Source organism: Sus scrofa, chromosome 8 (assembly GCF_054392235.1).
Source record: "Sus scrofa isolate SSC_HxYL_T2T_F1_AM1 chromosome 8, Sscrofa_HxYL_maternal_Yorkshire_Landrace_v2.0, whole genome shotgun sequence".
Taxonomy (NCBI): Eukaryota; Metazoa; Chordata; class Mammalia; order Artiodactyla; family Suidae; genus Sus; species Sus scrofa.
In genome coordinates, this window is record NC_139390.1 from 66,432,288 (window position 1) to 66,453,748 (window position 21,461).

A 21,461-nucleotide genomic window follows, 5' to 3' on the forward strand; every position below is an offset into this window, starting at 1 on the left:
TTAAAACCAGGATCTTGTTGTTTTCAAGTAAGTACATTTTTTTCTAATTATAAAATAATGTATATTCATTGTAGAAAATTTAGAATTATCGAGCTGTTAAATAATAAAAAGTAAAGCTTAGTAGTCCTACAATCTAGGAGTAGGCATCATTGCTCTTTTGGTACATTTACTTTCAGTCCATGTTTTCCTATGGATAATTTTCACTGTGTTGGTATCTCAGATTTTCTTATTTAGCTTTACAGTGTGTGCGGTTGTACCCCCATCATTAGAAATGCTGAAACACTGATATACTGATTACCTCATTGTTTATTGTACAGCACCAGCAGGATACTTTAACTATATGTTGAACAACGTAACTAATTTATGTTGACATTATACATGTCTCTATTTTCAGCAATCATAAATAATAAGAAATGCCTTTTGTATAAAGCTTTCTCTGTATTTCATATTGGTCTCCTAGTGCATATTAAAAGTTATATAAATATTGGGTTAAACAGTAGTAATAATATAATGCATTTCGTTGTCCTTTGCAAACTTATTTCCTACAAAGATGGTAGCAATTACAGTGCTCCTCTAGGATTTAAATATGCCTATTTCAGCATTCCCATGTTGCCGTTAAAGGGTTTTTATGATGCTTGGAGGGCTACAATCCCTTTCACTCCTTTGAGTCTCAGAGTATTATTTCTTATTTGTTGTAGTGACTTCTTTATAGTTTTGGTTAAAGTTACAACTTGGGGTTAAACCTCTTGAGCCTGCTGGTTGGCTCAAAATGACTAGTTACTTCATAACTTACTGTGTACTTTTACATGTATTGTGTGTGTGTGTGGTAACCAGTGATAAACTAATTATATAAATATTGAGTGGTGATAATGAAAATTTAGACTGTTCCCCCATAGAAATGTCATACACATAAAATTTGCTTTCAGCTTTGTGTATTTCTGGATGATCCCTGAGGAGACCATGTCTTCTGCATCCATTCCTCACACACACCGTGTACCTCAGAGAAGGAAAAAGGAGTCAGTATCTTCCTTGGTTGCCATTTCTCTTTCATAGTTATCTTATTTTTGTGACAAACTCTGTTCTTTTGAAGCTCATGCCATTGGGCTTTACCAACTTCTTCTCTCTTATTGCTGACTTGACTGATTTCATTTTCTCATTCAGGGAAACTTGTAGGGTCAATCTCATAATTTTACTCTTACCAAACCTTTAACTTTGAGCAGTTGTGGTTTAGCTCAGTTTTGAAGCCTATTGCCTGTAAACTTACCCAGCTGCTGTGAACATCCTGAATTGTATCATCACCAGATATTGCAGCTTTCAAAACCACCGACTGAAATCAGAACGACCTCTGAGCACAGTCTTTTCTTCTTCTAGCTTTCTCAGATCCTCTCACAGCATCAGAACTATTAATGCATTGATTTTCATCCTTATCCATGTTTGATTCCTGATCATCTATTTTCTTACAGCCTTGCATATATTCTCAAAACCTTGCCCCTCTCTCCATCATACTAGCCTGGCAAGATGCCTTAGCCTGTGTCAAAATGATGTGTTGGAAGGAGCATGGCAACATTAGGCTTTAGCCCTTGCTCTTGTGCTGACTAGCAGTATAACCTTGGCAAGTCATTTCACTAACCTAAGCTATATAAATTGTAGTGTTTGGACTAGATCATAATTTTCTAGAATATAATGGACAGTAGACCTAGATGTTACATGTAAAAAAAAATGAAACAGAAAAGAGTTCCACAGTCAAATGCATTTGGCAAACAACGTATCATTCGCTCTTACAAATTTACAGTACATAATATAAAGGCTCTGAGAATTCCTATAAGAAGAAGAAAAAAAAAATTTTTTTTTTTTTTTTTTGGTCTCCCTTTTTAGGGCCACACCTGTGGCTTATGGAAGTTCCCAGGCTAGGGGTCAAATCGGAGCTACAGCTACCTACACCACAGCCACACCAGATCTGAGCATCATCTGCCACCTATACCGCAGCTCACGGCAATGCTGGATACTTAACCCACTGAACAAGGACAGGGATCGAACCCGTGTCCTCATGGATACTAGTTGAGTTCATTACCACTCAGCCATGGTGGAAAGTCCAAAGAAATTTAACATTATTTATCCTGGTATTTCTCAAACTATTTGACCGTGGAGCCTCACACACTTAATTTATATCTGCAGAATTTGGGTTGAATGGAACACACTTTGGGAATTGCTAGCCCAAATTATCTTTGGCATTATTTACTTTCGATCTTTAATTTCCTGATTCTGTAACTCATTTTATGTGCTTGTTCTGTCAGTAGGCATATCTAGGATAGATACAATTTAGCATCTCCATAATTCAGCAAGATGGATTTATGCTGAATATCACAGGTAAATAAATAGTGCATTGACAGTGGTCCTTCTTTAAGAAGTATTCTTTTGAGATCAGTAGTATTTTATATGCTGCATCGGAGAGACAGAAGAAAACAATTCCTACGATTTATTAACTACAGTGTGGCAGGTAATCCCTTATTTCACAGCCATCTCTTAGTGAAAATGAAGGTTTCTTTAAGACCTTACTTCAAAGTCACTTAAATGAAAAGTTGAACCTTTTTTTTTTTTTTTTTTTTGAGGGAGAAATGCATGTATGTAAGAATTGCCAATACTGGCTTTGCATAATTTAGTGATTCTGATAGGTTGCTTGAGTAAGAACAAGTTAAACAGATATATGCAAGTACAGGATTGTAAAGTTCAAAGGAAATGCAAACTTGATTAACAAAAGTCACTGTCAGAGACTAATTGTAATTCAGCAGCATATGAATCCTTGAAAAATGTCCCCTAAAAGGTTAGCCAAAAGTCCTGCTTCTGTCTACTGTTCACTTGAGAATTTTCAAATTTAGGTATTTCCTGGCATCGTAAAAGCCAAAAGAGCTATGGGACATTTTTTTTTTTTCTTTTATACGTTACATCCCCTTATTTTTTGTTTCTGTATTTCATTGTCCCGAGTTTATTTTTTTTGAGAAAATTTTCTGAAGTTGACCTTTTTCATATATTGCATATTAAAGAGTCATGTGAGTATTATTAGTTATGCATTTTTAAATAATTATGTTGGTTTTATTATAAATATGGGATATAATTCCCCAAGAGCATGGCAGAAATAATGAATTAGTACTTACATATTTTTCTAGCTCTAATGATTAAATGATTGCTTCAGTAGTGTAATTTTTCAACTCTACATAATTAGTGACTCTGAATAAGCAATTAAATTATGTTTAATTTTGATAACTGTTATGATTAAATAATTACATATTTTGTTATTTCTAAAAATTAATTGTTTTATTGGCTGTGATGTTGACTGAGTTCTCACTTAATTTACTGATTTTTGTTTCATAGAAAATATTTTCTAAGTCAAACAAAAAGCCCATGATACAGGATGGCAAAATCTCTATATGTTTATTTCATGGCCAAGAAGAAAAACTCTGGTCCAAATGCAAGAAGAGTTAAATGCTTAACTGATTCATGAACTATACTAAGAGAATGATCATTGATATTTTCGAAGAGGAAGTTTTTAGTGGCATACTGCCCTTTTCTGTCTCTTTGTCCTCTTAGAAAATGTTCAACATTTTATTAATGACTTGAAGAAAGACATCAAAAGGGAATTTACCCAAATTTGTAGAAGACACTTGTGGGGAAGCAAAATATTATATTTCAGAAATAAATTACAAAATTAGTCCATTAAGGCTGTAAATTTTGCATGAGTTATAGAATAAGAGGTTTATGGTATCTTGTTTTCTTTGAGAAATCATCTGAGGAAATGCTATGTCATGGGTTAGGAGCTGCTCAGTGGGATAAGGCTGAGGGTGTTTTATTCATTTTCAGACCTGATTGAGCACTGACTACATGCCAGGTTCAGCTGCTTTTGTGCCCTGCCAGAGACTTACAGTAACAGCTAAAATAGAGGCACACTAATTAGTGATGTTTAATAGTATAGGTACACTGTCAACAGTAGCGGGTTTCCATAGAAACTGAAATCATTTTTTAAAATGGACATCTTTTGGAAGTTTGGGTTTCACTTTCTTCCTTACCACAGTGTGACATTGCACTGGTTATCACTGGGACAATTACTATTATCCAGAAAAAGGCAGTTATATGTGGTGTTGAAAGGAAAGAAACTTATGAATGGAGGCCATTCTTATAGACACTAATTATGAAAAATTATGATGGTGAAGAATGTCAGACTATATTATATAAAGAGATACTGAGAGACTCTTTAGCCCAAGGAAGAAAATATTTGGAGATATGGCAACTTTGTATTGATTTCTACAAATGCAGTAATCCAAAATTTACGACTCTATGCCCAGAATATATGTGAGAGTTAATGCAAGTTTCAGAGTACCCTAAATTATATACACTGGGAGTATTAGGAGCCTTAAGCTTCCCCACTGGTGTGTGAAACTTCCTTCAGCTGGTTATGAGGAGAATTGTTTAAACACTTTATGTACCTTTCATTATACCACAGTGAGTATTTCCAGCTTTAGATAGAAAAGAAAAAAAAAAAAGAGATAGATATATTTTTCCTGCTCTCAAGTATGAAGAAGTTATATTCAATTTCATTCAACCTGGTAGTCACTTCCTATAGCTGTAGGAAGGTGCATTAGCTCTTTCAGGCCAGCAGGCATCATTTAATGCATTATTCCCATAATAGAGCCCATTGTGTTATGAATACACCAACCTGGTTTTCACTACATAACCCACAACTGCTTAGAACAGTGTTTTGAACCACATAGTTCCTACAGTTTGATGTCTGAATTCACCCAAACAAACCAGAAAAGCCAAGGTAACGTGTGCCTGTGTTACACATCTTGATTCATGTGCAAAGTCCCAGAGGCAGTGATGATATGGTTCAAACGAAGATCTATCACAAGTACTTGAAAACCTTGCATGTTCTGTGAGAAAAAAAAAATGTTGAAGTTTTGTACTCGTGCAAAACAAGATTCAAGAGCTGGCTTCGCCAGTTTGGTCTGTGGTATATTTCTCCATTAACCCACATTTTGTACCTCTTATATATGGAGGGTTTGCATTTATTTGTGTAATGCAAAAAAGTGTGCTGGAAATACTTGTTAAAATATTATTAGAAAATTTATATCTTTATCCTTTCTGTATATATCTAAATAGACTATATTCAGAATTTTTCTTATTTCTCACAAAGACTTTGTTAGTGAATTATTCTGTCCATAGTGGATCATATCTTGTCTATCATTTATAAAGACAGAAAAACCGACTCATTAATATTTCTTCATCATTTAAATATGCCAGAAAATACTATTAGATAATTTTAGCACTTTTCTAAGCTTGTAATGAAAGCAAATATTATTGAAAATATATAAAATATGATTTCCAAAGAGAAGAAACTAAATCAAATCAAACTCCCAAACCCAGACAGACACTTTTTATTCCTAAATGCACATACAAATGTTTTCATCAAAATGATTATAAAAAGATTTTTTTCTATGTAATTGATTATTTTGCATATATCTATATCATGTCATTTGAAATTACTTGGAGGGTAGTTTTTGAATATGCATCGAGACATTTGTTAGTGTTTTTATTAATAAAAAAGCCACAGCTTGCTCTTTCAGTTTTTTTGGAATTACTCTTCCCAGAGTACTTCAATGAGATCATGTAATAAATATTCTTTATTATTGCAAAGCTGATCTTTAGGAAAAAACATGGCATATTCAAACGAGTATCCTGGCAGTAGTACTGCCAGAGCAAATGTATATTCTTAAAATGTTAACAAAACTTATATTCTTTGGAACGTGGATGCACAGTTCTCAAATTAAGCTTTTACAAGACAGAATTAAGGTTATTTAATGGGTGAAAATAAATTTCTATAATACCGAAAGCTTTAGTGTGAGAAAAGGACTAGTCACAGGCGTAAAATATGGTAGATATAATAATGCATTTAAAAACCTTAGTAAATCATGACTGTGCCATTATATTAGACACTGTTTCATAAACTAGAAGACATGACAATCTGATAAATCTGCCTTTTAATATTCAGTGGTTAATTCTTTAAATAAATTATTCCTTTGTCTTCTGCAGTAGTTCGCTAAATCTGTCTAAAGGAATGTGGAAGTCCACAGTCATGGCAAAGTAATAATACAAATGCCAGGAGAAAGTTCTGGACTTCAATCCAGAACTATTATTTTAACCAAACTCTTTAAATAATTTCACAAGAGAAGTTTGAAGTGAAGGTGAATGGGTTGGGAGGCTCGTAATTTAAGATATATACACTTCATTTAACGGCCTTAAAATAGTTATCTTATTTCTATAAGAACTGATTATGATTGAATGCTAAGTAAAAAAAGTTTTTACCATAAGTTACTAGTTTCACATATAAAATGGAAGTGCAATTTTTAAAAATAATGTTTTGAATCTTATAAAGTAGTGAAACTTAATAAATAAATAACCCTTTTATTTTGGCATTTAGAGACATGGCTTCCTTTCCTCTGTTCTCTGAATAGCAGAAAACAATCACAATTTTTAAATATTTTCATTCCATGGGGAACCATTTATGATATGTTTTTACTTTAAAGGTAATTAAGCATTTGGCTATTGCTTTTCTGTGAGTGATTATGGAAAAACAACACAACAACAACCACCTATGGTTATTTTAGCAATAAATCTCTTCCTAAAATGCTACACCACAATTCTCTATATTCTCTCATAAGATATAGGCCCACCACACTATAAGACAGAGTGTCCCTTTATAAACTTTGATCAGATCCAGACTTCTGGCTGCAATGTACACAAGGCTGTAAGATTTAACCTGTTTTACCATCTGTTAAATGGCATATTAGTACTTGTCTTATAGGTTGTAGTGAGGATGGATGAAATAATGCTTAACAAATACCAGTGCCTTTATGTGAAGTAAGAAGTCAACTTGTTAGATGTCATTATTTTCCATTAAATTATGGCGTCCATAGGGCTTTGTTCTCTATACTGTTTATCCATGACTCCTAAAACTGGACCATCTCTCAGTCATGGTTTGTTAAATGAATCAGTAAATAAATGAATTAATGTTTCATAGATGGCCTTTTCACACTATACCTCACTTCTACTTGTGTTTGAGTTTGTCACTGAAAACTTAAAACATGTATTACTTCTTTCATTTGTTCTGCAAATATTTATTGTGTAAACTCTCAGAACCAGGACACTCTCTGAGGCTGTCAGTCAGTTAGGATGTACTTAGTTGTTTTTTTAGGTTCATTAGTTTCACGAATGCGTATTTCGTACTTACCCTAGCAATTGGCCAGGTGTTGTGGAGAACGTTTCAGAGGGGCTCAGATTGGAAGCAGGGAAACAAGTTCAAACACAATACTGATAATAATTAGAGACAGTTATTTAAGATCTAACATCCATTGAGCATGAACCCATATGTATAATATTATTGTTTTTGGCTATGCCTAGAGCATGTGGAAATTCCCAGGCCAGGGACTGAACCCAGGCCTCAACAGTGACCCAAGCTGCTGCTGTGACAAAGGCAGACCCTTAACCTGCTGTGCCACAAGAGAACTCCCAATTAAAAAAAATAAAATTATAGAGTTCCCGCTGTGGTGCAGTGGGATCAGTGGCATCTCTGGAATGTTGGGATGTGGGTTTGATCCTCGTCCTAGTATACTGGGTTAAGGATCCAACATTGCTTCAGTTGCAGCTGTGGTTCAGATCTTATCCCTGGCCCATGAACTCCATATGTTGCAGGTGGCCAAAATAGAAAAAAATAATTGTTTTCAGTTAATACAGTCTTCATTTTTCTTTTTGGATTTTGAATTCTATATTGAAGAGTAATTATGAAGTAGAGAGTATAATTTTTATGAAAAGGTATGCCTCCGCCCAGATATTCTCATGCGGAGTATCTTTCTGTCTAGGCAAATCTATACCTTCACAATAGCTATCCTATGGAAATTAAAAGCAGTGATATGGTGTTCTTTCTGTTATTCACAATTACTACTTTAGTATGTTCAGGTACCTAATGATTTGAATCATAGTTAGGAACTGAAATTATTCAATGCCTGTTGGTTCCCCTACGTGTTGTTCAGCATGATTGGGAAGGACTGGAGTCTGTCCATCTCCTTGGTCCTGGTTCAGAAATCGTTTAGGTCTGGCTGGGTCCTGCAGCTTAGGGAGGACTTCCAAGAAGGAGGAGTTTGCTGATGTTCTGGGCAAAGTGATCCTGGTGATCTAAGCTGTCACTTATTGTGAGCTGTTTTGAATTGGTAAATAAATCTGTGGTCTGTGTATATATTTGTGTGTGGGTATATATATATATATATATATATATACGCATAATCTGCATTATTTATACATGTATATATTTGTGTGCATATGTATACGTGTATATATAATGTGTGTACATACACAAACATATATAAAATACTACACTGTGCTCTTTTACAGAGTTTCTATGTTTAATGCGTTTACATTATGAGTTGTTTCCATAGAAAATGTGGTTAAAAAGCCCATATAGTTGTTGTGATATTTATATTCTTGGGGATTTAAAAAATCAAGTGAAAGGACAGTTAGTATGTTCTCAGTTGTATCCTAAGGAGATACCTTAATATGTAGCTTTATCTTTCAAATCATTTTCATATAAAGGTCTATTTTACTTAGGCATTTTGTAAAATGTATAAATAATCTACTTACAACTTTGAGAGTATTAAAAGGGAAGCAGTTTATTTCTCCACACATTATTTTAATGTTTCTATTTAGATTTTGGTATTAAATTAGTTAATGGATAATAGGCACAGAAGGAATTTGATATGTGACATTAATGGATACAATTAGTGAGAGTTGCAAAATTTAAGTTATGGGTAAAAACAAGAAACTGTGTCTGATACTGTTTTGCAAAGTTGTTCTTTTGGCAGAAGTATTGAAATAAGTGAAAAACATGGAACAATTTTGAAAGGATTTATGATTAATGAGTCTGAACAAAATATATAATACAAGATAATAGTTGCTGGCTATGGTGCATTAATAAGCTAGTTAAGATTAACATATTAAAGGTGCAAGTTAAAAATGTACTGCTCTGGGAGGGGGTTTCTCCAGATTAAAAGATCATTAAAAACTGTACTTAAATATTGAATGTGGACCATTATTATTAGATAATTTTTGAATAAATCAGAACTAAAACACGATAAATTGAATAGTGGGTGATATTAAGTAGTGATTATTAAATCAGGTGTAAAGATAGAATAGTGGTTAAATCGAAAGCATTCTTATTTTTTGGTGATAGCGAATGAAAGACTTTCTGAGTGTAGTTAATTTTGAAATACTTCAGCCTCCAGCCACCATCCTAATAGATATGAAAAGGGAAAATACTTTGCAGTTTTTAATATGTAGATAATGAATATAAATGTATGCTTTGCATTTTTCTCTTTGCTTTTCTAATTGGAATTAATTTTTTTAAAGTAATGAAGTTTAGCAGTATGGTTTCTTACTTTCCTTTCTGATACCATAAATGAGTTTAATAGTCCCATTTTCATATTCTAGGTTGCCACTTCCCCCAGCCATATTTTGAATTTGTGTCTCTCTTCCTTTTTCTCTAAAACATATGCTGTATAAGTAATAACTGTGATAGCAAATCTTTATTGGTTGCTCCCAGTGTGCCCTGTGGTCTCAGTGGTTGACTTACGTTAAATCTCTAAATCCTCCTAACAACTCTGTGATATAAGTAGTGATATATATTATAACCTTTTCATAGGGAAATACACTGAGGTATAGACAAGTCAAGTGGCTTGTCTTAGGTCTCACAGCTAGAATTTGGAGCATCAGAGATGGGATCCTTGGCCATCTATATATATCGCTCATGCCATTAATTACTGAAGTGTGCTGCTCCTCTCAAAGAGTTTATTCCAAATACCTGGAAGTTATAAGTATACTACTACAATATAAAATGGACTTTCAGAAACAAAATTAAGAAAAATTATGTTAAAGACAATACAAATAGTTACAGAAATGAAGGAAGGGTCATTTTGAGAAGAAATTATACTGGCTGAGATTGTTTATTTGAGAAATGAAACATGATGACATATACATACTTCATATCAAGTCTTCTATTACCTGGACCTGATAAGATTTTGTGTGTGTGCTTTAGTGACCCAAATAAAATTCATGCTTTAAACTTTGACTCCATAAGCTATTGTAAGATATAGAACATTTTTGAAATTATTAATCAAGGATGTGAATGATCTGCCCATTGCCTCTGGGTTCAGAGAGGCCAGGGCAGTGAGTTCTGAAGAAATTAGCATGATTTATTTGTAGTTCCAAGTGGTATTCATTTCAATTTATCAGCACGACCTTGTTGAGGCTCTTAAAAAAGCTCCTAAGTTTCACCTTGAGTCTCTGTTCTGCCTTAGTTTGAACAGTGGTATAGTTTTATGGCCTCTTTTCTCTTTTCAGTTTCTATTTGCTGGAGCAGGTCAGTCTCTGGTTTCAACCTTTCCTCTGACACAGTCTGAATTGATTGGAATATTTAAGGTCAGTGGATCAGAATAATTTATCCTTGGCTCTTTCTTGAGTTCTTTAAAAGTTAAAATACAAAGACTAGATTTATTTTAGGAAAATAGGAGCATAGGGATCTCTTTTCTGTTGCCAGTTCTTTAACTGCCTGAAGAGTAATATACTAGATGAGGCTCTTAACTAAGGTTTGATGTCCTCATCTGGAAATTTGGCAAGATGAAATTTAACCTGTTTACTGTTGAGAAATAGAAAAGTCATTAAGATAAAACATTTTCACCAGCTACAAACAGATCCCGCATCACATCATTGTTATAACTGATTTTTTGTTAATATTCATGTGTTAATTTTTAAGCCTCATCTAAAAAGGCTTTCCCTCAAACACATATATTTTACTCTTAATATCCACAGTCCATCATTTTGGACAGTTTTTCAGTCCTTACATAATAATAAGGTATTATTCACTACACAGAAATTGAGATGGCTCCTATACTGTAAGTACAACTAGTGCACTTGGTTTAAATGCATTTTCTAACTTGGGTGAAGAAGGTACATATCAAACTATGGAAAGCTCCATGGGTAAAATAGAAGGGTAACGGTAATGTTTTTCTAAAAGTGGTCATTTGAAAATTAAATTGGGTGTTTTAATTTGTGTAGGGCATGCGGCTGAGCCCTTTGTGACCACGTGTCTGTAGACAGAATATGCCCTGGAGGTCAGAGCAGACGGTGGCCCATTCTCCTTAAATATGTATGCACAAGATTTTAGATGTTGCCCGTTTCACCCTGCAGCACAGTTGTGCTGACCTGCCTATGGGAATTATGTATCTAGCTGAGAAGAAGAGAAATGGCAGAATTCCAATAAATGCTGTGTTAAATAAATGAAGAATAAATTTATGTTTCAAGGATAGTCTTTTGGCTTCAGAGGTAAGGTTCATATTGATATTCAAGTTTTGAAGTATAATCCTGAGTATCTTAGTTAATGTGGTATTAACGGTTCTTTTTAAAAACCTAAATTAGAGATAATAATAATTTAATAATCATTCAATATAATTGTTAAGATATACAATCATCTCTGAGCACAAAGATACATGTGCAGCTATTTTTGCTGTTTACATGTATATGCTATTTAATATAGGAAAGCTTTGATGCCAGATTCATATATGTAGAATATGATATTTCTGACTGGTGGATGGAGGAGATTATACACATTTGACCACATTTTTGTTCCTTTTGTTATAAATTTCTTTTGTTTTTTCTAAAAATATAACATTTGGAGTTCCTGTCGTGGCGCAGTGGTTGGCGAATCTGACTGGGAACTGTGAGGTTGCGGGTTCGGTCCCTGGCCTTGCTCAGTGGGTTGAGGATCCGGCATTGTTGTGAGCTGTGGTGTGGGTCACAGACGAGGCTTGGATCCCGAGTTGCTATGGCTCTGGCGTAAGCTAGTGGCTGCAGCTCTGATTGGATCCCTAGACTGGGAACCTCCATGTGCCGTGGGAGTGGCCCAAGAAAAGGCAAAAAGACAAAAAATAAAAAAATAAAATAAAAATAAAAATATAATATTTGCCACTACTTACATTCTCATTGGTATCTAGATCAGGCTATAAATGTCTGCATTCCAAAACAGTGATGCTGGAAAAGAGAGCATTTAAGCATTAAGGAATATATTAAGTAGGAATGTTTTCTGCAAAAGAGTTGAGACTACATCAAATGCACTGTGTTCTGGCACCTCATTAATGAAATAGTACATTATTTCTGTTAATGCAGTAAAAATGAGTCCATGCATAAAGAGGAAGAATCCAAGATTATTTTTTTAAAGAGGAAAAAATTCAGTTATGTAACTAAAAACCATATTCAGTAGCTTTTTTCATTTCCATAGTACTAATCATAGTTTTTATTTCATTTTTGCAAGCATTTTGTAATACTCTAGTGATGCAAACAATTCATCCCATGTGAAATTTAACAAGTTCATTGCATTAAATGGTTTCTTCAGTTTTTGCTTCTTAATTTTCTTTGCTTGGTTTCATTTTAAATTAAAAGCAAACATTAACGTTTTCCTTGCAGTTTCTCTTCATGAACAAAATGGCTTGCAAATGCATTTAATCATTAATCATAGAAAGGAAAAAGATAAGTGTAAAACAATAAACAATTAAAATACCATGACTGCAAAGTCCTGCCCTGAAAAGGTCTATATTTTTCTGTTTGACTCAACTGGTCAAGACATTGGGCAATTCTTCATCCTTGAACACTTTAAACTGTATTTCAGCCTACTCATTTGTATTTGGCAACTTGCTGTTGCAGTTATATAGTGCTTTATATAATTTTTCAATAAATGTTGGTTGGGTTATATGTGCAAAAATGATCGAGTTAGTCGGTTAAGTGACATTCATTTTAAACCTTGTCATCACATATTCAATTCATTATCCAATGACACTAGGGAATTTTAAAGTTCATTTTATCATGTTGCTCTGGGGAAAGTATTGACCTATAGCTGCCTTTTTATCTAATAATTATATTTTCTGATTTTACAGTGTGAATATATGAAATTGCTTATTAAAAGTTAATGTATATTTCTCTTCATATATGATGTTAATTAAAATAGTGTGGAATAGAAAAGCTTTTTTAAGGGGATGATTTTCAGTATAATTAGAATTTTAAAGTACTGTAATATTTTTTGAGTTAAACTGAATGATAATATTAGAGCAAGTTGGTATTTTTCCATTATCATATTAATACATGTCTATTAAGGAACAAATACAGGAAAGAGGAAAATGAAGGAAAATTTTCACTTACAAGGTCATGAATTTAAAAATTTTTTGATGTATTTTATTTTTATAGATATTTAAAAATATTTTAATATTTATATATATCTACCTGGGTTTCCTACTTCATTTAGGTCACATTATAGTATAAGTCTTATTAGTTATTAAGTCTGTTTTTCATTTTTCATATTGAGGATAGTTTCATTTAGGCATCAAGACCCACATTTTGTATCAGTTTGGCATGAATAATCAGGAAGCCTCTTATTGAATTTGTACAAATATAATAAATTTCAGATGTAGATGAAAGTTGTCTAAACCCAATAAATACTGTGTCCTGTTTGGGGAAAAGCAAAACTGAATTAAGAATCCAAAGAGGTAATGTTAAATATGTACAAGGTGGAACATTTTTATAACAACAATTGCCTTAAAATAAATCCTAAACAGTTACTTACAAATGATGTGTGAAGGAAACCTCAAGGTTTAAAAACAAGTATGGTTCAGTGGTTAAGGTACAGACCTTAGTTCTAATTAAGACAGTTTTCTTAGCTTCAGTTTTCTCATAGAATGTTATAGTTATAATGGTGAAAAGTGCTTCATCTTTTTAAAAATCCATTCCCATTGTACTTTATTTAATCCTGATCTTTCTACCAACACTATTCTTTTCAGTTTTCGTGTTGTTAAATTGAGAGATAAATTCTAAGTTCTCATCTTGATGTTTCAGCAGCCTTGATACTGATCATCTCTCTTACTTGAAAAACTTTTTTCAACTCTCTTCCAGGTCATCCCATTTTCCTAGTGTTTTTCTGCATATCCCTCAGCTTTCTTCAGTGGTTTGTTTTCATCCTCCCTGATTCTCAGAGCTCAGTCTTTGCTTCTTAAGTCTTCTCTTTCCATTCACTTCCTTGGTTATCTATCTCTTGTAATTTAGCATTGAATATTATCTAAATGCTGGTTATTCCTGAATTTTATCTATAGCCCAAACATTTGCACCTACTCGATGCTTACATATACAGCAACTTTTTCAAACATCACTGCTAGGAATTTTATTATATACCTTCAACTTAGTAGGTCCCAAACTAAACTTCTCTCTTTCCACACACCTAAAATGAGTTTTTCTGAAGGCTTCTCTGAAGGATTCTTTCATCATACTCTCTAAACATGTGTAATTCTTATGCATTTTTGTTATCACTGCACACTGTGAAACATACCATATACCTTACTTATATTTTATAACCTAAGTTCTACAAAGTTAGGAATATTGGTTTTCTTTATTATATAGTTCTCGCTATCTAGAAAAATTGTTTAGCACATAGGAAATGCTCAATACATTTATTGACTTAATGAAGTATTTTTGAATGAATGAATTTTAAATCACTGTACATCTTCAGTTTAGAGTATGTATTATTGCTATCTGGCTCTCACTTTTATTATTATACATAGTATTGCTTATCATATGTATTAATCTTTAACTGTAATATTGGTTTTCCAGCTGATATTGCTTGGGACCTAGACACTTGTGATTTTAAGGATTATAAATATTTCTAAGATAGATTTAAATACTGTTTATAATATTCAATCCGATGTAAAAGGGATAATTTATTAGATGTAGGAATCCTAAAAATCACCAAAATCATTAGAAAAGATGATGTATGTAACATTTCTAAAGAAATTGATATTATTCAGCCTGAAGAAGAGAGATGGCAGCTTAAAGTATATAACAAAGTGTATTGACCAAATAGTTTCTATAACTACCAGAAACAGAATAAAGGAAATTAAGAAATTATATTTTGCCCAAATTGTAAACATTTCCTATAAGATAGAGTTGTTCAATATGAGTATATGTTACAAATAAAATTATCTTTCCATAATATATTTTTTTAAGAAAACTCTTTCCCTAAAATGGATCTATGGATTTAGGTTTTGGGTACATACAAATAGCTGCTGAATACAATACACTTCAGTGGAGTTTTCTCCCTTACAGTACAAGATGGTGCAGGCTAAAACCCTTTAGACATTTAATGAGCATCTTTTCATTATATACTGAATTCTGATATGCAACATTTTTGAATAAGTGAATTTTCAAATAGCTCTTCCAGTAGTAGATGCTAATGTCCTGTAAATAGCAATTATAATAAGAAAAGCATCTAAAATTTGTGTATCAGGCTCTTTTAGTGAGCATGTGCCTGTGTTATTTCATTTTCTCCAAACAGTACTGTGAGGTAGACACTCTTTATATGTTAGTACTCATGTGAGTGAAGAAATTGCAGCTAGGGGGTACTGTAGCCCACCAGAGACCATGAATCTAATGGCTTAAAGAGACCCAAATATGAGACCTGTGTTCCTCATCCTGTTATGTTCTTTCCAGTGGGCAGTAGAATATTGTGTGCTGTGCATGATGTGGAGGGCACAGCTTCTTAGATTGAGTTTTTAACAGCCCTGTGACTTCCTGTCACTTTTTAAATGCCTTTGGCCTGCATTTTTTACATTTATAAAGTGGGGATAATCATACTACCTATATCTTTGTGAGGTAACTCACATATAGAAATAGTGCCTAGCACATCACGAATATTTTAATATTATATAATAATATTTCACAAATATTGATAAGCATAAGGATCAGAGAATAGCTATATGGGATGAGGAGAGAGAGAAGCTTCATTTTGACTCATTGCCTGATTGTAAAAATACTTTTTTTGGAAATATCTGCTTTTTGATTTGAGCCTTGAAATGTAAATAGCATCAAACCAGTCAGTGAAAGTAGAGCAAAATGAAGTGGTTAAAAGCATGGCCTTTGGGGTTAAACGGGTTGGATTTCTAGTCTGAGCCCTATGAGTGGCTAACTAATTTCGAGACCTCTCTTGTCATATTTTAAAACAGGCAGTAATGGTAGCTACCTTCGTGATGTAGGGAAGATAAGTTTCTGTATACAGAAGTGCTTAGAACAGGGCCTAGCATATAATAAAGTTAGCTATTTTCATTATGAATTTTTTTTGTATTTTAGGACAAATACTCTGGAAACAATAAACAGTATGAATTGGCAGGAGAGTGGAGATATAGAAAATTGTGATAGACTTCTGCAAATTAAAATTAGCATAAAAACATAATAAATGTTATTAAAAATACTACAGAGCTTAGTGTTTTTAGAAAAAGATATGTATTGTGGAACATAAAAATTCAGTCATAAAATTGAAGGCAAATACACCAAAACAGTAAGGGAGTTATGAAATTAACTGTGTGTGAGCTGAAATAGAGAAGTTCTTTGAGGAAGGATGTATTTTCTTTTATACTACAAGGGTATATTTGAAAGTGTTATTTTTATTATATATAGATAGCTAGACAGATAGATAGATATCTAAGAAAAAGCGATTACTTCCTAGATTCTTCTGTTAATATTGTGAATGTCTGTTTTTCTAAGCTTTGTTTAGCTGTTTAGCAATGACATCTCATCCTACTATATTTTAATTCGGAGCATAATATATTGACATTAGTTTCTCATGACCAGTTCTTAACTACTTTTTCCTCTGACTTTAAGTCTGTATTATTGATACAACTCTACACCTTGAGGAATTTAAAATATTTCTTTTAGAAATTTATATTGAATGCCTATGATATTAGAATAGAAACTTCTCTATTTAAGAAGTCTGTGGTCATAAGTAGCATTTGTCCTAACATTAATATTAAAGGCAATTATTATGATAGTTGTCATGTAAGCCTAATGGCACTCTTACAAATCTCTTAGCTTCCTACTCTTGTGGGGGAGATTTTCTATTTCAGTAGTTGAAACAATTATTGTATTGTTGAAATTATTGTACTGTTGAAAGTCATTGTAATTATTCTTTCTCATTAAGGCTATAGAAGAAAGTTATTAGTATAAATTTAACTAAATGATTAATATAAACTTCATAAGAAACAAAAGAAAGCACATGATTTCATCTAAAATGTCATGCATTTTTATAACCAAATTTTATATGATATAGTCTTACTCTAAATGTTTTACAGATATAAATTAATGCTTTATAGGAGTTCCCACTGTGGTGTAGCAGAAATGAATCCAGCTAGTGTCCATGAGGATGTGGGTTTGATCCCTGGCTTCTCTCTGTGGGTTGAGGATCTGGGATTGCCCTGAGCTGTGGTGTAGATCACAGATGCATCTCGGATCCCATGTTGCTGTGGTGTAGTCTGGCAGCTGTAGCTCTGATTTGACCCCTAGCCTGGGAACTTCCATATGCTACCAGTGCGGTCCTGACAAGCAAAAAAAAAAAAAAAAAAAAAAAGTGCTTTTTGATAGGCATAATACAATATCATTGGAAATGATTACTTAATGTTCTTTTTTGTTTATTAATAAAGAGTGCAGTGATATCTGTATTTTATTTTTTCAGGATTACTGAGACAAGGGTCTCAATTAAAAAAAAAAAAAAAACCTCACATTAAAAGCGAGTTATATTTAGCTATTTAGCGTTTTTTGATGTTTGGAAAAATCTTGCTCTTTGTTTACTCTAGTAAGTATTTTTCCTGTAGTGATATACCGGCTTATCTTGAAATGTTTGGAATTGTGAGCACATAAATGATGATGCCCAACATAATACAAGCATGTCATTTATTTCTATCCTTTTTGAATATTATGGATATATATTGCCTTATGATTCTGCCTTTGAATAACTCTCTCATGTTGAGAATATTTTACATTCTCTATGCTTCAGATTCATCATCTGTTAAACAATGATAATATTATTTAACTTGTAAGTTTTAAAAAATCTTATGCATGTACAACATCAAGTGTAACATTTATGGCCTTGATAGCTAAAAAATTGTGCCTGCTTGTGCTAAAAACAGTTCTATGGTTTACTTTTCTAAATTTTCCCAATAACACTTTCCATAGCTCATAGTCCCATTTTTATAGATGAGCAAGTTGAAGCACAAACACTTTGAGTAATTTAGGTTCATGCAGTTAGTGTCAGAGTTGAATTTTTAATTAAGCAGCCTGGTTCCAGAGCATACATTTTATGTTTTTTTAAACTATTATTACCTAGATATTTCACATATGTGAAATTATGTGTAATCTGTGATAAATAATGGAGGAGTGATCAGACCACTCAATAAATGATATACCCTCTCTATAGGTTTATCATGTGGTGGATGATACATGAAATGCAGAATAGAGTATACGAGACAAGGTTATATTATATTTTTCTTGTATAAAACCCTATTGTGCATCTCCACAACATTTAGGGTTATTTTAAACAAAGTATATATCTCATGTTTTAAAAAATATTTATATGCATATTTCTTCCTCAGGATAATAAGCTTCTTAGTAAACATGGCTCCTGTTTTTTTGTTTGTTTGTTTTGTTTTCGTTTTTGTTTCTAACCACACATAATAGTGTAGCGACTAGAGCACAGTAGATTTTGATTAAATATTTTAGGATGACTGAATGAACCAATTAAGAAGCCATTGACATAATGTCAAAGAAGGACATTCTAAATGTGGGTCACCATATGCACAAAAAAGTTGGAGTTAGATGGGGACAGAGCATTTGAGAAATCATTGAAATTCAGCAATAATAGTAATAGTTTTACTATGATGTGACTTACAGAAGTCTCTTCAGTAATAACCATACCTTAATGTCATCATTTACATTTTAGACAGCTGTGTTTGCAAGATGTTGTATTAGATGGAATAAACAATCATTCTGCACTCAGTGTTCTTAAAACTGTTCTAGCAATCATGATAAGCCTTACTTTTAGCCTTAGGTTAAATTTCTAGAGGGAAGAGTAAGTAGTAGGATATTGAAAGTGCCTGTCTGGTAAAGGAAGTGGAAGATGAGATGGGTTTTGATGGGTATTGGTTAATCTGATATCATTATAAAGAAGCCATAAAAAAAGTTGATATTATGACTATCAGGCAGATGCCATTACCTAGCTGTCCTCCTAACTGAAGTTGGTTCCTCTAAACAGGGAAGGGGGAAAAAAGGAAACTTTTACTGGAGAGTTTCCTTGACTACTTGACTTTAGAGATCACAATGCCAAAAAAGAACCCTAAAAACTTGAATCTATCACTCAGTTTAACTTATTTTTCTGAAATGTAAGATCTCATTTTCTTTAGCTTTGCAGAGACTGCTGAAGAGATCAATAATTTGGGAAATGGTAGAGGTGTAGAGGAGACTCTCAGCAAACAGGCCACTTGATGTTCAAGATCATTTGAGCCAAACTGTCTCAAAAGGAAGGAATCCTTCCTGTCCTGGAGACAGGGGAGGGCATATTCAGTGCTGTCTTGCTCTCCTTTTTCCATTGGTCCAGAAGTGGTTTGTTGTGGTCCTCTTGCATGTCAGAAACTAAGTTTGGGGATCAGCAGAAGTTTTGAGGGGATACTTCATGGTAGCAAATCTAAAGTTTTCTGCTTCAAAATCGAGAGCAATGACTAGAACTCCTCAAACGTCCCACCCCTATATCTTCTTGTCTAAAGTGCGTAGAACTGTAAGACACCAATTAGTATCCTTAGAAGCTACAAATATTAACCAAAAAACTAAGTTCCTTCTCTTTTCTTTCTCCTTAAGTGCTAGGTGAAAAGGGAGTATTTCTGCTTTGTGTAGTAAGAGTTCTATAGAATGCCTGCAACACTTTCCATACAAAATGAATATAGATTGATTGAATAATGATGAAAGGACAAAAGATATTTGTTGGGTTGGGCTTAAGAAGCTCTTAATTCTGTCATGAAGTTCATTCAGTGTCTCAACAAATTAGACTGTTTATCAAATAACTTACTTGAACCAAGGTTTACAATTTACAGTCTGATGAAATGCGAGCTTTTTCCCCTAAAAGTAGGGTAGTAGTTTTAAGGGGGGCAGAAATTAAAGCATTTTATCTTTTAAAAAAGAAATAATGGTACTTCGTAGCTGCTTAATTTACCTCTTCTCCTTCCAATGTGTAGTAGAGTCACTAGAGATTCTGAGAAGATTCCATATTTCTGTAAAGCACAGTTTTATGGAACATTTACGGGGCAGTAGTTTGCCTAGCTTCACCACTAGCCACATACACATCAGGGTCTCTGGGCACGTTGTAAAGGCACCAGTGGAAAAGAGCCTGGCCTGCTGCTGTCTCTGCTGAGTTTTCATAGTGTGTCTCCATCGTTTTTTCCCAGTGGAAAAAAGAAAACAGGATGTTGCCCTGTAGTGGTTTTTTTTTTTTTTTTTTTTTTTTTTTTTTTTGTAACTACTGTATAATAAAATATAGCCATAATAAATAGCATCTAAGCAAATAAAGCAGATTTGGACTAAATCCATTTTGCCTTCATCACTTAGTGTAGCTCAGGCTTTTAAGCAGTTGGATATCCTAAATTGCTTAATTGGATCAAGTTGCATTTGACTTTCTTTGACTGCAGTGAAGTAGGGAAAGATTTTATTTTTATTTGTTATTTAGGTAATATTTTCAGTAAATTTTCCTTTGTAGTCTATGGTTCTGTTAACACACTTAGTCCAGGTTGTAATGTAAATTGCACTTTGATTAAGTTGGTTGACCTCTTAAGCTATTTTTGCTGTTGTTTTGATAATGTTACTCTTATTATTCTTATTCCTAATGCTAGTAATTAAACAGCTCCAAACCAAGATGTTGCGCATTGGTAAGAATCTGCACAAGTGGCTCTCAGTGTCCTGGGAGCAGGAATAATGTTTAATTCAGTTTTGTAGCTCTGTTAGCTAACCTAGCTTCAGGTTTTTAATGGCTCTGTTTATTGGTTTGATTATTGAATGAAAATGACTCAGAACAGATTTTTTCCTTGAGATCTAAATATATAAATATGTGTTCTTTTTAAATGTATTTAAAATTTTCATCTAGTTTAATAGAATGAAGGTTAAAATTATAAATTGAGATACAGAATTTAAAAGCTGTTGCCTCTTAGTAGGAATTTTGGTAAGGATTAAAAGAAAAAAATTGAGGGTGGTGAAAAAATTATTTCAGCCAAGTTTTTCAAACCTTTTCCTCTTATTCTTCCAGAAATGCCTTGTTCATCCTTGATCTTGATTTTTAACTGTAATAGCCATAACTTGCTAGGTTTACAGTTATAATACATATATGATAATCATGTAAGAGGAGATAGGTGTATGACTGTGCTTTCTATAAAGCATGGCTATTTAGTTTTAAATGCTATTTGAAGGAGTAAATGACATACAAAACATTAGTTTCATTAATAGTTGTAGATAAGTTTATATTTGTA

At 33.1% G+C, this 21,461-nt stretch overlaps 1 protein-coding gene across 50 annotated transcripts in view; it reads left to right on the forward strand.

Moving 5' to 3' along the window:
* Window positions 1-21,461, forward strand: part of ADGRL3 (adhesion G protein-coupled receptor L3) — an 812,688-nt gene that overhangs the window by 148,149 nt on the left and 643,078 nt on the right. For 3 of the 50 annotated variants that reach the window (XM_084972384.1, XM_084972385.1, XM_084972386.1), the window contains one exon: window positions 10,438-10,515. The exons of the other annotated variants lie outside the window; for them this stretch is intronic. The gene's annotated coding sequence lies outside the window, so the exon portion shown is untranslated. The remainder of the gene's footprint in view (window positions 1-10,437; window positions 10,516-21,461) is intronic. 50 annotated transcript variants of the gene reach the window in all.